General features: G+C 51.5%; 1 long non-coding RNA gene across 4 annotated transcripts; it reads left to right on the plus strand.

Annotated features, from left to right (window-relative positions):
• Positions 1–6,372: 6,372 nt before the first annotated feature.
• On the plus strand, positions 6,373–14,091 carry LOC125612711. 4 transcript variants are annotated; one of them, XR_007343179.1, is made up of 6 exons: positions 6,373–6,758; positions 8,252–8,336; positions 9,093–9,199; positions 10,662–10,781; positions 11,271–11,410; positions 13,299–14,091. It is a non-coding gene; the product is annotated as an uncharacterized LOC125612711 (long non-coding RNA). The 4 variants fall into 4 exon arrangements; XR_007343178.1 differs by having other exon boundaries at positions 10,662–11,410; XR_007343180.1 differs by lacking the exon at positions 13,299–14,091 and adding an exon at positions 11,716–11,828 and having other exon boundaries at positions 10,662–11,410.
• The last annotated feature ends 984 nt before the right edge of the window (positions 14,092–15,075 follow it).

Here is a 15,075-nt window from a genome sequence, read left to right on the forward strand (position 1 = left end):
TACACAAATCTTAAATGTACCTTTGGATGAGCTCTCCTGGAAAACTTATTCTGAGAAATCTTCACACGTGCAGCAAAGTGAAAGTATTTGCAGCAAGCCACCACGTAGGCATTACTTGGATTTCTGCATTAGCCTTTAACTCTGCTTGTCTTATCAGATATTTATCACATGTTTTCTTTTGAGGTCAATTTCCAGAACAATGACATGCGTGATTCTCAGGCATACATTGGGTGAATTTTAATAAGTACCTACTGCATCCTGGAGGCTCCAGACCTTTAGCAGGCTGCAGAACATGACCTCAGAAATCTCCCTCCTCAGCCTCTCTCCTGAAGCCACCACTATAGCAGGCCTTGTCCACCAGTCCTGCCACCTGCTTCTGGCAACTGCTCTGATTTTTCTTACCACAGATTGGCTGTGCTTGTTCTAGAACTTCCTGCAAATGGAACCATGGGGTATGGACCCCCTTGCTTGGGTCTCCTTTCACTCAATGTAATATTTTTCAAATCCATCTCCACGGTCGCCTTTATCAGTGAGTGTTCCTTTTTATTGCTTAGTAGTTTTCTGAGTTCGATGGCCCACGGTAGATTCATCCATTCTCTTGTTGATGGACACCTGTGGTGTTTCCAGATTGTCACTATAATGAATAAAGCTGCTGGGGACATTCTTGTGCAAGTTCTTTGGTGAACATGTGCTTTCGTTGATCTTGGATAATACCTAGGATTGGAATTTTTGAGTCATAGGGTGGATGTATGTTTAATTTCATAAGAACTACCAGAACATTCCCCAAATTGTTGTATTCTCTTCCACTGCCACAGGCAACACTTGAAGGTTCCAGTTGTTCCAGATGCTTGGCGACGTTCGGCGTTGTCAGTCTTTCCAGCGGGTGGGGTGTTCATTTGGGGCTCTGTTAAGCATGAATTCGTGCACTTATTACACTTTTCCTCTACTAAAGCGGTGGTGAGGAATTTCCTCCTGTGGTTTAGCTAACGTGTCTTCCACGGTCTGCTCGTGCCTGTCACTTCTCGGTTCTCTTTCCCTTCGGGGGACTGCCCATCACCTGGGCCTTCTGAGGTACTTACCTTCCATTTGGTCCCCTCCAGCCGTGCTCTCTGGACATTCATTTTGACCTCCTGGAGTCCGGTTGGCTTCTTAACCTTCTTCCCATTTCACTTGAAGACAGTTTGATCCCCACTCCCATGGCTACCTTAGTTTTTACACTCAGGTTTATTGAGTATGGCTGGCCTATCTTAAAGTCATCCTTTTCCAGGTATATGGTTCTATGAATTTTGGCAAAATGTACAGTGGTGCAACTGTCACCACCATCAAGATGTACACTATTTTCCATCATTCCAGAAAGTTCTCTCGTGCATTTTGTAGTCAATCTCTCTCCCAGCCCCTGGCAACCATGGATCTGTTTCCTCTCCCTATAATTTTGCTTTTTCCAGAATATTTTATAAATGGAATCGTAGTGTATGTGAATGGTTGTATCTAGACTCATTCACAGCATGATGCCTTTGAGACTCTTCTGTGTTGTTGGTTTATGAATCAATAGTTGGTTCTTTTTTTTCCTCCCAGGGCCAATGAAGGCCAGGCTGTGGGATTCCCTTTTGGTCAGCTTCACCCTGGATCTGAGGGGATTTGTGAGACCTACTATATCTTGTTGACCCCAAAGTGGCTTCTGGTGGGTGGGTGGTGGAGGGGGCCAGCTTTGCTTTGCTCTCCTCCCTATTTCTTTCCTTGTCTGGTGTTTTTGAAATTTCGGCTGGGGCTGAGTTCTCTTCTGCCTTCCCTCCTGTCTTTTCTTTCTATTGTGGTTTAAATGAACTTCTTCAGCTCTTTGGGGAGGGAGGTTCCAGGGACAGCTTCCATTCGCCACCCTAACCCCCAGATCTCTGCTCACATTCAAAACCACACAGACCTTTCCGACGTGCATTTTCGTGTCCTAACTTCTCTGGTCTCATACTGTTCCCATCTGATTTCCCTTCCCTCAGATTTCCTTATCTATTTTTTAAAATTTTATTGTGGCGTGTGCATATTTACAAGCTGCCTCAAATACTTTTTGGAATGTAGTGGGATATAAATAATTCCATACATTAAAAAAATATCAGGATTAGTCAAGGGTCACCTGAGACCTGCAGAATGCGGCAGCTATTGGTAGGCTGGTATTTTGGATTCAAGGAATTGGCAAGTTGAGTTGAATTTCATAGTTAATTTCACTAAATTAACCACAATTGCTCTTCTTTATTGCAGCTGAGACAGGGTTGAGTCAGAGCCACAAATTAAAATGTCTCCAGGCACCAGGTGGGCACTACCAATAGTGAAACAGGTGGGTATAAGCGATAGGGAGCGGTGGGGACTGTGGCCAAGAAGAGAGCACCTGTGCTATCCGAGATGGCTGCTTCTCCTCCACTTCACAGACAGGCAGGCACATGGGCCAATCTTGCTGGAACTTTTAGAGAGGCCAGGCATGAAGTGACCGTCTAGGCACTGTGTTGAACACCCACCCACCTCCTTGTGCCACAGAATGCTACTTTCAGATGAACTCTGGGAGGGAGATTCAGTGTCCACAAGAGCAAAAGTGAGGAGCTTTGTTGGTTTGGTGTGGCAGCCTCAAGTGGAGACCTCCAGACTCCTTTCCAACGGCCTCTGGCTCTGAGGGGCAGTTTGGAGACCTTCAGACGAGCTCACAACAAGGTCCTTCCCCCCACCTCTGATCTCCGCTCGTGCCTGCCATGCCCATGGGACTAGCCACTCACTTCTCAGCCCAGGATGCGGTGGGGCTGCTCGAAACACACTGACCCTGGACTAACTCTAGGGCACAAGCACGCTTTGCAAATTTAGAAGTTATTTCCAGAGAATGTGTTTTAGGCCAATGGAAGCCATGAGTGTATATATCCATACGAGTGTGAATATGTGTGTGTGAGTGTGAGAAGGGGAACATAATCGCTCCTCAGGTGTTTATGGCTCCGTGGGGAAGGCCAAGTTGATCTTGTAGGAAATGTTTCCAGTTAGTGCTTCCTAGAACGGGGTCTGCAAGCTATGGCCTGTGGGTGGAACACAGGCCACAGCATGGGTTTGGACATCATGGGAGCTAAGAGTGGCTTTTAGATTTTTAAGGTTGTTAAAAAAAGAAGGAGTGGGGGGGAGAAGAAGGAGGAGGAGGAGAACAGGAAGAGAAGGAGGGGAGGAGGAGGAGAGGAGGAGGAGGAGGAAGAGGGAGAGGAAGAAGAAGCCATATATAGTCTACAAAAGCCTAAAATATTCACCACCTGGCTCTTTACTGAAAATGGGCTGGGTTTTCTGAATACCCATTAGTCTGAGCTCACCTGTCCCCAGGCTCACATAGGTGCTCTGTGCAGGAGATACAGGTGCAGATGGCTTTTTCCTTTTTCTGTTCTGGAAAGCTGTTATGGTGGGCGTGCTCTCTGCTTCTCATCCTGACCCGAGAGTGGGCCTCCTCATGCGGAGGGGCCTGTCCGGGCTGCCGCAGCCTCGAGTCCAAGACCCACACCCCTGCAAAGCCTGAGGCCCTCTCATCTCTCTCCAGGCCTGGCTCCCTAGAAGCTGGATTCCCCAGAGGACTGAACTGCTATCACAACTGTGTTTGGGAGTCTGCTGGCCTCCAGCTGCCCAGGTGGCCACCACATGATCGAGATCCATTGACGTGAGCATTTCCCCAGGGTGATGAGGACTTTGGGCTCTGATGGCCCAGTCCTTTCTGAACCCGGGTGGGTGCTGACACTCTCTGGGGCAAGTCAGAGGCCTTGGCTGCTGCTGGGGTCCCACGGCCGGGTCCTGCTGCTAGAGATTCCACTCCTGAAGTTCTGGTGGGGGCCTTTGGGAGCCAGTGCAGCCCGGCAGATAGTGTGCTGGTCTCAGCTCTAGTCCTGAGTCTGGAAGGCACTGCCCCACCCACCTGGAGGAAGCCAGCCACACTGCAGTTAGTGGCTGCAGCTAATGGCTGCCCATTCTGGGTCCCAGTGTGCAAAACTCTGCTGTCCCCACAGCAGCTCTGGCCAGCTGTTCTTCAGGGCTCCCAGGGTCCTGCTTGGGCTGAGAGGGAGAACACTTCACCAACTCCCACGTCCAAATCTGGCTGGAGCCTCACTCCTGCTGTGATTTTGGCAAGTCCCATCCCATCTGTGGGATATATATATATATATATATATATATATATATATATATATATATATATTCTATTTTATTTTACTAATAATTCAAAATATGAGTGTAACTGTTTTCTGGTTCCCTTCTACCTGGGTATGGTCATGAAATGTCTAAGTGCGTGTGTGTGTGTGTTTCAGTCCTGGGATTCCAGCCCAGGGCCTTGCGTGTGCTAGGCAAGGCCTTACCACTGAGTTGTGCCGCATTCTCCTCAGTTTTCCCTGTGTCCTGGGTGCGCCACTCAGAACTGTGCACTTGAATTCCGTGGGCGAATGAGAAAGCCCAGATGTGGGGGAGCAAGCGTCTGTGCCCACGATATTGTGCTCTGTGTGAGCGAGTGCTGGCAGTAGCAGAAGAGGATCTGAAGGAGAAACGGAGCATGCTTGACATCTTACTAAGGGCAACCACTCGGCACCCTGGCAGGTCACCAGGCCAGGAGCAGCAATGCCTCTTGAGCAATATCGTCTCCCGGGCGTTATTTTAATACTATTGATTTTAATGTTTCTGATAGTACATGGGAATTGAATCCAAGAGTAGGGTTTGGTTTTCCAGTTGGGTAAGAGCCGAACATCTAAGATGATTACCTAATTATATCTGAGTGTACATTTAAGAAATATTATCATAAAAATAATTTAAGGCAAAAGTGGGGTCCTCTGAGCATTTTCCTTCCCTTTCTAAGTGATGTGCACTATCCCCAAGAATCAATGGTCAAAGCCAAGGTTGCAAACGGTGTCTGGAAAGGGCCAGATAGCACTCCATACAAGTCATTCAACCTCTGTTGCAAATACTGAGTTTTCTGAGAAACAACCATAGATACTGTGTAACTGGATGGTTGTGTTCTAATAAAACTTTATTTACAAAGGCAGTTAGGGGCCAGATCCGGCCTTCGGGTCACTGTTTGTGGAACCTGGTCTGAAACGTTGCTGAGCCATCTTCCTTCTCAGACTTGGCGCATGGTCTCAGGGTGGGTATCGGACTCTGGTTTCTAGAACCCTCCTTCCCTGTGCCGCCTGAGCTCCCAGAGGGGCTGCTGGAGTGACGGGGGTGTTCTCCCTCGATGCCAGAGGATCCCTGCCTTGGTCTTTCATCCCACCTGGCCCCAGGACCCTGGAGTCAGCTGTGTGTCTGTCCTGGTGACCAGCAGGAGCGCCATCCCTGTTCCCGTGGTGCATGCACCTTGCCAACATTTGGAGGCTGTTATTGAAATCGTCCTGCAGCCCAGCCTTGTGAAGCAGGCCTTTTATCTTTCTGTATAAATCACCCTCTCCTTCCACTTAATCCTGCCTGGCCTGCTCCTCTGAACTCCCTCCAATTTGTCTCTGGTGAGCTGGTTGGAGTACCGCTGGCTGCAGGTGGCCAGGTGTGGCCTGGCTGAGGCTCACAGGGAGGGGCCCCTCTTCCATCTGCCAGGGATGGGGCTCTGGCTGCCAGTTCCCACACCTCTGCGCTGCTCTGCCGAGCGCAGCCTAAGTTCGCTTATTTGTACAACATTCAGTTAACATTTATTTATTGAGCTTTGCACTAAGTGCCAGGCAGTGAGCAACAGCCCTGCCACTGCCTTCTTGGGGCTCCCCTGGAGTGGGGGACACATGCACAACATAGTGGTGGAATTTTAAAGCACTTGAAGGAAACCTGGGACGCTGTGGGTCAAAGATGGGGTGGAGAGCTCAGGGAGAGCATTCAGACACAGCCCTCTGAGGAAGGTGACTCTACGCCTGGGCCTACCAGATGAGCAGGAGCCAACCATGAGCACAGTGGAGGGGGGAACATCCTGGACAGCAGTGTGTGCAAAGGTCCTGTGGTGGGAAAGGGCTGCTGTGCTTGATTGTGTGAAGGGCAGAAGAGGGCCTGTGAGGAGTCAGCAGGGCTCTCAGGGAAGATGGGCTCAATGGATCCCTGGCTGGTCCAGTGTGCGTTACAGCAAGGTGGACATGACAAGCGCAATAATCATGTAAGATATTCTACCTACGGACAAGGACCGTGGCTCAATGCTCGATTAAATTTATTGAATGTCAGGCCAGGGATTTGGGGCTGGGGTCTGGGTACATGGAGTTGCCCGTTCCCAGGTTAGGAGTGCCCAAGACAAGCAGGCTGGGGACAGATAACAAGTTCAGTTCTGAGTGTGCAGCTTGTGAAGGGGCCATGGGACTTCCAGGGGAGTGTGCGGACACAGACGGCAGTGGGAGAGGAGGGTGTAGGTGAGAGAGGCTGCAGCGTAGCTGGATCTCTTATGGTGGCCGCGTGTGACCTCGCCAACAAGTTCCCTGTTTCTGTTTTCTCATGGGATCGGGCGGGGCATTGAGATTCACAGATGAGGAAACTGAGACTCAAACAGGTGAGACCAGCTGCTCAAGAGCGTAAGGTTGGTGTATGGTAGACCAGGAGTCCCAGTCAGCCCTCCCGCTGCCCTGCAGGGCCAGGCTCATGGGCTGTCCCACCCGTTCTCCTGGCACTGCCCCCTGCAGCCGGCCAGTGTCTGCACAGAGGCCAGGCCCTGTCTTTGAGGTACTCCTGTCGTCTCCAGCAGAACCTGGTCACTGTGCAGGCCACGTTGCTGGGAGAGTGGCCAGGACCCTGCTGTGCCCTCCCTGCTGGTGAGTTCTCAGTGTGGGGGGCGGGTGTCCCAGAGACTCACGAGGCCCTGAGTGGGGCCCCACCCCTGCTCCCCACCACGGGGCCTCCTGCAGAAGGAAGGCAACCCCCCGCCCCTGCCAGGCCTCTCCCGACCTGAGGTGCCACAGGGCCATTGCCCAGGGAGCCAGGGAGTGGCCCGAGCTCAGGGAGGGGACAGGGGGTCTCTGTTGGGCCCGGGAGGGCATAAAGTGACCCAGGGACCTGGACACAGGGTCTCCTGGCTTCCTGGGCTCTCAGGGTCACTGAGGACAGTTTGGGCCTTGAAGGCTGGAGGAGCCAAAGGTCTGAGACTTTTGCTTCTCCCTTGATGGATTCCACCTGCATGTGGCGCAGTCCAAGACCATGACAGCGGCTGAGCACGGCCGGGGGAGGGGTGGGGGGCAGCCGTCAGCACACACCTTCTCTGTGCCCAACTGCTCTTTGTGGCTCACATTCACTGACTTATTTGCTGCTATCATGACTGTCTCATTAATGAGGAAACAGACTCAGAGAGGTTAAGGAATGGGCCTGAGATCACACAGCTCATCAGCAGGAGACCCCCTCTCTGACTCACAGCGCAAGCCTGTTTTTTCCCCCACTTCTCAGCTAGTTTCTCTACTTCCTCTGCTGCAGTCCCCACTGGCCACCTTTCCCCCTAGGGCCCTGATTCCATGACCCAACACACAGTAGGTGCCTGTTTGCACATACAGCCCTGAGCTTACTGCCTCCTCAAACCATTGTCAAACTGGTGCCTTGAACACAGCTTTGCCAGGTGCCCCACTCAGTGGGAAGGACTGGACTCAGGGTCATTGTTATTAGTTTAGATTTAAACTTAATGACTGAGGGTTTTGCATGACATTTAGGGGCTGGGCACTTTCAAAGTCTCCCTCTCTTGGATTTAGAAGTGAGACATGGTTGGGGGCATCCTAGACGGGACAACTGATGTATACTGGTGGCCTTGCTGGGAAGAACACAGCCTCCCTGACCAGCCTCACAGCCCCTGCTTTCCTGGCTCCGCCAAGGTGGCTGGGAACCGGAGCCCCAGGGGGGCTGGGGGCTGAGCTGCAAGGGTCAGAGGCCTGGCCTCTCTCAGCACATGTGATGCATTAGGCGGGAACGGCTCCCCGGGGCCCTCCCCATCATCTCCTCCCTCGAAGTTCAGAGGTGGCGCAGGAGACTACATTGAGCACGTTTGCAGATTGCATGTTGAAGGCTTGTTGGATTGGGGCCCCGGCTGGCTGGGGTGTTGGAGAGGAGGTGACATCTGAGGTCTGAGTGAGGAGAGGTGAGTCCAGGTGGCATGGGCTCTCGGGACTGCAGAGCTGGCTTGCAGGGGCCCATCAGGAGCCACTGCAGGGTGGTCAGCAACCCGTCAGCTCCACATCCTGCTCCTAGGCCCCAGAAAGGCCTGGCTGCTGTGCCCGGCTGCACCAGGACCTGGCCTCTCTAGGCTCAAGCTATGAATCTGCCTCAGGTGGAAGGAGTGCACCAGGCCAGGGCGGCCGAAGCCAACACAAGGTGACCTAGGAGCAGCTTGGACCCTGTGGCGTAGGGTGGAGGTAGGGCATGGTCACCTCCCCAACCCAGACTCCATCCTGCCCGGGGTGCGGCCTGGTGACACGGAGCTCAGGACCCTGGGGAGAGATCACAGCCGAGGGCCCTCAGTCATGCCTCTCCCCAGGCTGGTTGCTGGGCCAGGTTTCCCGAGTGACTGACTCTCTTATTTGTTTATATGTTGATTAACATAAAAACATTTACTGACCACCTCATCTACGCCAAGTGCTGAGGAAACAGCAGACAGCCTCCACCCTGCCCTCGCACACCGGTACAAAATAATTAGCTGGTCATGCTGGGTGCCTGCATTAGGTAATTTCTGGTCACCCTCAATTCAAGGCCCCCACTTCTATATCAGACAGTGCCCCTTTTAAAAGGGTGAAGTTCACTGAGGTCCCTCTGATCCTGGGTCCATCAGCACAGCACTAAACATACCTCCAGAGTTATGAATCCTCCCAGCGCTCCTTCAGGGTCCCCACAGGGCAGGTGGTGCCCCCAGGGTCCCCAGCTCTAGGGCCTCCAAGGAGCACAGAGCCCTGGGCAGCTGCCCTGTAGGTGCTGGGTGGGGCACCAACCGCATCCTCCCACCTGGCTTGTCCCCACACTCCAGGTGAGGGTCACGAGGACAAATGGCAAACATACATGGGCTTCCCGACCTGCTAGCTGACCACTCCCAACAGCGCGGAGAAGCCTGCGGCGTTGGGTTCCTGGTGTTCTCTGGGGTCCCCAACCTTCCCTTTCTGTACATTTCCACCTACAAGACCTCTGGTCCAGGAAAGATGTGGAGGGGACAGAAGTCAGCAGTGGGGCCATACCCGCCCTCCCACTCTCCCTGTCCTGGGGGCCCACAGCAGCAGGGGGAAGATGTGTAAGTACCTCGACCCGTGCACAGGGCTTCATCATCATTCTCCTCCTCCTCCTCCTCCTTCCTTTTCTTCCTCTTCTTCCTCCTCTTCCTCTTCTTCTTCTTGTACTAGGGATTGAACCCAGGGACACCTAACAACTGAGCCACATCCCCAGCCCTTTTAAAAATATTTTACTTAGAGACAGGGTTTCACTGAGTTGCTTAGGGCCTCACTAAGTTGCTAAGTCTGGCTTTGAAATCGAGATCCTCCTGCCTCAGCCTCCCAAGTTGCTGGGATTACAGGTGTGCGCCACCACATCTCATTTTAGTTCATTATCCTTACTAGGGACCCTGTTATCACGGGGCAGCCTGATAGGGAAGCTGAGGGTTCAGGAAGCAGGATGCAGAGAAGGGGGTCCCTGTGTAGCCAGCCTGGGACAAGGCACATCTCCAGACTGTCATCTCAGAGGGTTGTCTTAGGGGACTGAAGGCCCACCTGGCTATTTGTCATTTTCAAGACGAGGACTTTGGCAGAGAAGCCAACCTGGTCCAAGGCCACCAGCCATTTAGAGTCAGTCAGCTGGTCCGCATCCCTCAACAGTGATTTTCCAGGTCGGCCGGGGGTTCTCTCCAAGCAGCTCCCACCAGGGTGCCACAGTGGCCAGCCGGATTCTCCAAGGTCAGGATGGATCTACTTCCTGTTGGGTCATTAGGCCTTTAGCAATGATGCTGATCCTCCTGGCTGAGCTCCTGTCACACAGAGGCAGCCTCCTGAAACCCTGCTTGGGGCCACCCCACAGGAGGAGACCGTTGGCCTCCTGCTCAGGGGCCCGCTCAGCACGATGCTGCTTGTTTATTCTGTCGGCTGGCACCTTCTCCCAAGCACAAGCCAGGCTCGTTAGAACCCTCATTTACATTTCATTAGGAGGTGTCAGGCTGGGTGTTAAAGAACAGAGCTTGCCATCGTCCCTGCACCCAGAGTTTTGGGGGTGGTACTCAAAACTCTTTTGAGTATCAGAGATTTGACTCCCCAGCAACCACCTCAGTGCTCTGCCTCCCCTTCCCCAGTAGAATCCAGAACCATCTGAGCCCAAACGAGAGCCTCCGTTCTGAGCCCCCATCTGCACTCACTCTCTGCACTGGCTTGAAAAACGGCATCACCACCGTGCTTTGCCCACAAGGAGACCAGGACTCAGAGAAGGCAAGGGACTTATCCAAGGCTACACAGCTGGGATCCAGCAGAGCTGGCTGTTGGAGAACAGACCTCTTTCTGGTTGCAAACCAGACCATCATCTTCTGCCTCTCTGTTCTCCTCAGGTTTCTCTGGAGCCCTCAAGGGTCCCCACTGTGGGGCTCTCTGTCCACTATGAGACACCACATGAAATTCTCAAGGCAGCCACAGCTTCGTTTTGCTGTGATTTGGAAACCACATAGGTGCCAGCATCATCCTGTGGGAACACAGAGTCTTCTGATACTTGTCTTCCAGGAGGAAATGGTGACGCTGCAAGTCCTCCAGCCCAGCACCCGGAGCTCAGCACCGGGATCTTGGCACCCCGAGCCCAGCACCCGGAGCAGGCACAGTTGGGAGGCGTGTGGTGCAGATGGGGTCTGTGGCTGATCTCAGTGACAGGGAGCCGTGGGCTCAGAGCACAGTGGGAATCCTATTGGTTTCTCTTTATTCCTGGGGACCGTGGGGACCTGGCAGTGGCTGGCTTCCCTGCCCGTCCGGGAAGGCCGATTCCTCCTCAAATTGGGAACAATTGGTGTTTTATCACATTTCCACATGCAAAATGTGTTTCAGCATTTTTCATTAGATTTTTAAGGCTCAGATTGATGAGGGCCAAGTCAGAGCCAGACATGGGGGCATAAGAGACAAAGGTTCAGTAATGAGTTCGAAATTTACAAAACACAGAAGCAAATATGGCTTCAATACCCGACGTGACCCTTTATAAGTCTTGAAATTACTCTTCAAAAATCATTCTGGCCTGACTTCAGAGCCGAGTGGATGCTGGGATACCACAGATCGACTTTGAGAAGTGGGCTGGTATTGCAGGAATTTTTTAATTTCCTGTAACTCACAACACTTTTTTCCCAGTGAGACTCGGAGTCACTCCCGCGATGGGGCACTGACCGCATGTGCTGCGGGAGCCGAGCCGAGCGAGCGGCCCAGGAGGAAGGGCACGGAGAGGATCACCTGGGGAAAGAACCATCAGAAGTTTAGGAAAATATTTCCAGGTAACTGAGGGACTTGCTACTGAAAAAAAAAAAGAAAAAGAAAAAAAAAAAAAAAACCACCGCGGGGCAAACGAGGGGCCCACAACTTCTGGGCTGCAAGAAGTGAAATCGCAATGGCGTCACTTACGCTTCTGAACTGAAAAGAATTTGGGGAAAGCAGATTATTATTAATTATTTTTAATAGCTTCTTAATTAGTCCTTCAAACAAGTTTTTCAAAATCCCCAAAGGTGTCTAATTTGCATGGCGTGTTTTACTTTTATATGCATTTCATTAACAGCACTTTTTTTTCCCTCTAACCTAACAGCGAGAGTGTATAATGACGCTTGCAGAAGGTGGCTGAGGGACCAAAAAGGCAAAACTCCAGAGATTGCTCCCCAACAGTCCTGAGTCCCTTCCTCCACCTCAGCACCGTCGGGCCCCTGTCACCCCAGGGCGCTGAGCGATGCCCTTTCAGAAGTCACCAAAGGATCCATTGGTCTTGGTCACCGCGCAGGGCCCAGGGACTCCAGCAGCACACCCACTGCAATAATGGGCCTGGACCCATCGCGGGTCAGGAGGAGCCCGTGTGGGGACCCTGGGCAAGCGGCACTCGGTGGCTTTCACAATGTGTGAAGCCAGGCAGAAAAGCAGCGTATTTGATTGAGAGCCCGGAGGGTCGCCGAGATCAGCCCTTCCTTTCTCCAGCCTCCAGGGGTTCGTGGCTGGGGATCTGGAGGTGACACTTGGCAGCCAAGGGCGTGGGGGCCACGTGGAGGGCCTGGAACCCGGAAAGAGGAAAGGGAGCTAATTAGTGCTGTGCCCTGCTTGCCCCTGGCTCCCCCTCCCCGTTTCCCCACCTCTGCTGTCGACAGGGACAGGCGCCATGATAATAAATAGCAACACTCTCTCATGTTCGCCACGTGCCCATTCCTGCCCTATGTCCTCCACCTGAATTTTCCCCTCTTTATCCTGGCAGTAAAAGAAGCTCTATTATTGGCCCCACTTAACAGATAATACCTAGTTAGTAGCTCACTTTTAATGAGCATTTACTCTATGGCAGGCCCTGGACCAGATGTGTATGCATTCAATTAATGTGATGAACGAGGAAAAGGAGGCACAGAGAAGTTAAATAACTGGCCCTGGTCACACAGCTGATAAATAGCAGAGGTGGAATTCAAACCCAGGCCATAAGACGCCATCCATTACCATACCCTAGGGCACCCTAGTTGCCTGCCTCTTTCCTCTCAGGAAGGCTTCCCTGTCTTTGCCACGGATCAGCATTTCTCACCCCCCTTTGATTATATTTTATTTGGGCTTGTCCTCTGAAATTTTAAGGCTACCGGAGAGCAGGCCGAAGCTGCAAGCTTTCCCCCTGTATGCGCAGCATTCCTGGCACATAGTAGGTGTTCAAGACACAGGCCAACTGCAGCCTAAAAAGACAAAAATAAACAAACACAAAAAAACCAGCTTTAACTTTGAGCCCAGGCATCGGGTAGAATTGTCCTCTGGCAGACAGGACATGGTCAGGAGAGGAAGGGCCCAGTGCTGCTTCTTTTATTTTGAGGTGATTTGTCTTTTTTTTTTTTTCTTACCTTCTAATGGAAAATTCTCTCCAAAGTCACACTCATTAGCACTCAGAGACTGTTGTGGCAAAATCTTTCCCAAATAGTCCCAGCTCTATTTGTAGGAGGGAAAGAAGCTGAGCCAGGACCAAGTACCAGGACTTGGCCCGCAGGGAAGGCTTCAAAGGCAAGGGCTGGCGGCCTCTGTCCTGGGCAAGGGCGGGAAGTGGCTGGTCGCAGAGGGGTTGGGTAGATTTTGTGTTGACCCGGAGGGCAGCACAAACCACCCCAAAGGAGTGTCTGTGGCTAAGTGGAAATGCTGTGGCGTGGTGTGCTCTCTTCACAGACCTGGCTTCCAGCAACAGGGAAGTCACCCACAGGAGCAAGAGTCATGTCATGGGCCTCTCTCGGATCATCAGACACGTGAATCAAGGAAGCGTCCCTCTCCCATCAGAACGGGGACTCGATAAAACGGAGTAGGGCTGTGCTGCAGGCCCAGAGCTGTTTACCTCCCTCTTTCATCTTCTTTCACTATGTGCACTTGAGGTTCCCGATCCCACTTTAATTCTTCCACTAACAACCTTGGAGTAGGTTCGATTCCCATTCACAGATGAGGAATCCAAGACTTAGAACGTTTCTGTCCTGCAAGCTGGGATTTTGAACCCAGGACGCTTGGGTGCAGGGACCCGTGCCTAGCAATGACACCGCTGCTGCTTTCAGCTTGCCCATCCTGCCCTGTCTTCACAGGGGACCACCGATGGATGGGCAGGCAGGGATGCTGGAAGCTTCCAGGTGGATCCAAAAGATGTCACAGGCTCCCTTGCACACCTGCTCACTGAAGCCTCGCCAGGGGCTGGAATCCAGGCACACAGCACAGGCCCTGAACTGTCTCCAGGTCTCCAACACTGAGTCACGTGGATGGAGTCAAGGACAGGCCCAGGGTGTGGCCCCAGCAAGGCAAGGGTGGAGCCCTACCTTGAGTGGCGCATGCCATACTGGGGGACAGGGTATAGGACCTTCCAACTCAGGATTCAGGTGCACTTTTCCTCTTTGTTTTATGACAGGTGCATTTTTGTTTTGTCTTGCTTTTGCTTTTATTTTCAACTGATATATTAAAAAAACCATGTTTTTTTAGGTGTTACAGCATGATTCATTAAATGCTACGACATGTAATGATCAAACAGGGTGATTAGCATTTCCACCTCCTTATTTATCATTTCTTTGTGTTGGGAATCTTTGAACTTGTTCTCTTCCAATTCTTTATGAAACCCATAACAAGTCACGAGCGGCAGCCACCCTACTGTGCTGCGGAACCCTGGACCTGCTCTCTCTGGGCTAACCCCATTTAGGCGTCTGTGATCAACCGCCGTCCACCCTCCCCTCCCCTTCCAGGCCTCCAGTAACCACGAGTCTACTCTCTTCTTCTATGAGGTCAACATCTTAGCCTCCACACATGAGTGAGAACATGAGCTGTGGCTTTTAATGCTTATTAGGCTTATTTCACTTAACATGATGTCCTGCAGTTCCAACCATTTTGCCACAAATATCAGGATTGCACTCTGTGTGTGTGTGTGTGTGTGTGTGTGTATATATATATATATATATATATATATATATATATATATATATAAAAACATAAACATCTCACATGTTTCTTCCCTCATCCATTGATGGACACCTTGGCTGATTCCATATTTGGCTACTATGAATAGGGCTTCAGTAAACCCAGGGGTGTAGGTACCTCTCTGATACACCCATTTCATTTTCTTTGGATCTGTACCCAGTAGTGGGAGAGCCAGATCATATGGTAGTTCTATTTTTAGTTTTTTGAGGACCCGCCATGCTGTTTTCCATAATGAATCTTCTACTTTGCCTTCCTAGTGGAGAGCTACTTCTCCCATTTGCCTCTCTCTGACTTCTGAGCACATGGGGATTACATTTCTTGAGCCTCTGCTATAGAGTGGGCTACGCGATTCATTATAGCCAGAGTTTTGAGTAGAAATGGTGAGTTTTTGTCTTTCCAGTTTTCCAGCAGAAGCACTTAATTGCCAGCAATTGTTGTTTCAGCAAAACCTTCGAGCATTGTGTTGATAAGGTAGTCTCAAAAAATGTTCATGGAATGC

This window comes from Marmota marmota, unplaced genomic scaffold (assembly GCF_001458135.2).
Source record: "Marmota marmota marmota unplaced genomic scaffold, marMar, whole genome shotgun sequence".
Taxonomy (NCBI): Eukaryota; Metazoa; Chordata; class Mammalia; order Rodentia; family Sciuridae; genus Marmota; species Marmota marmota.